This window comes from Palaemon carinicauda, chromosome 15 (assembly GCF_036898095.1).
Source record: "Palaemon carinicauda isolate YSFRI2023 chromosome 15, ASM3689809v2, whole genome shotgun sequence".
In the NCBI taxonomy this organism is placed as follows: Eukaryota; Metazoa; Arthropoda; class Malacostraca; order Decapoda; family Palaemonidae; genus Palaemon; species Palaemon carinicauda.
Genome location: NC_090739.1, coordinates 44,036,317 through 44,037,964, shown reverse-complemented (window position 1 = coordinate 44,037,964; position 1,648 = coordinate 44,036,317).

Genomic DNA, 1,648 nt, shown 5'->3' with positions numbered 1-1,648 from the left:
CCGGCGGCAGCAGCTGCCGGCCAGCAACAGCCAGTGTTGGCCGCAATGACTGCCGGCCAGCAACTACACAAGGTAGTACCCAGCTGCCGGCCACACTCTTGGTGACCGGCAGACAAGGACTGACATAAGCCGGCCGGCAAAGGTACAAGACCGATGCCAGCCGGGCAGCAAAAGGACCAGAAGACTACACCTGCCCGGCTGCCGGCCTCATAGGCTGGTAGCCGGCCTCATAGGCCGGCAGCCGGGACAGGTACAGCACTAGAAGAAAATAGAAGGATGCCGGGATAAGAGTGTACACAAACCCCCCAAGCCCGGCAACCGAAAGAGTGCATATAAGGAAGGGGAGAAACTTAATTCAGGCTTCCTTGACCAATGCCGTCCGGCTCTGCCGGCAGGCATGGATGAGGGACCAAGAGAGGTCCGGGCAGCACTCCGAAAACATAAGACCCTTGGCCGGCCAGCATCTCTGCCGGCCGGCAATGGGCTTAGTCAATTCCACATCCCAACCTATACTAGGTCCAGAAGTAGAATGACGTACAGTACAGTAATACCCCTGCCGGCCAGCTCTGCCGGCCGGCAAGGTACAGTACAATAATGGCTAGGCCATTACGGAGATAGAGGGGGAAGGGACAAGAGGGTCCTGCCAACCTTGCTTTAGTGACAGATCACCCGCAGCCAAGAACTTTGTCTTAGCCTAAGGGAGATCTAAGGGAAAGGGCCAGCAATACTTGCCAGCTTCCAGAGCACCAAAGCAAGGAAGGCGTTGCTACTCCCAAGGGAAGATTTTATCCTCCCCCGAGAACAGCAACAGGACTTAGTCTGGTCGATCACAAAAGAAGGAATCATAACTTACAGAAACCTTCGGTAGTGACCTAAGGGAGCTAAGCTCCCTTTGTAAGTGTTAGGTCAGCGAGGGGGACTCTGCCCCAAGCCAGACAACACGGACTCAGACTAAAAACTCTGTTGTTCTGTCCCTCTTTGAACCAGACTTTGCTGGAACAGGAAGGTACAGTAACACCCTAGTATAGTTTTATCGAAAATAAATTCGGAAAAAACCACTTAGGGATAAGCCCAAGGCTTAAACAGAGGGAAAGGGATTGCATACCTTCTCCGAAGAAAAGAAAGCAACCGGGGAGTATGATAAAGTATACTAAGGCTCCATAAGCAATTAGCCTAGGCACCAAGAGAATCGATTACTTAATTCACCGAAACTCTCACGTATACAATCTTGGAACTATTCCACACAGTCTAAAATGTATAAAATATAGCCTAAAGCTTCAATAAAATTTTAATTACACTCGGAAAAACCAAAATCATGCATTAAGTACTAGGACCAAACGACTAGGCTACATGGCCTAGCGTAGGCCAGAATGGCGAATACTTCGCCAAATAATACTAAGCACGAAAGGAAATCCTATGTAAAGCTAAATAGCTAAAATTTATTAAGCAAAACAACCAGGAATGTCACTCTGACTAACTAATTTATACCTAGCGAGTGACAGTGTCCAGGACACCTCTGGTAGGCTACGGCTCTTGTATCAAAGATTAATCCTATTAATCACTCAAAATTTTACCAAGAGCCTACATTTATACATAACAGACACTATACTCAACTTATCCGAGGCCAACGAAGACGGAGAAGCCATGA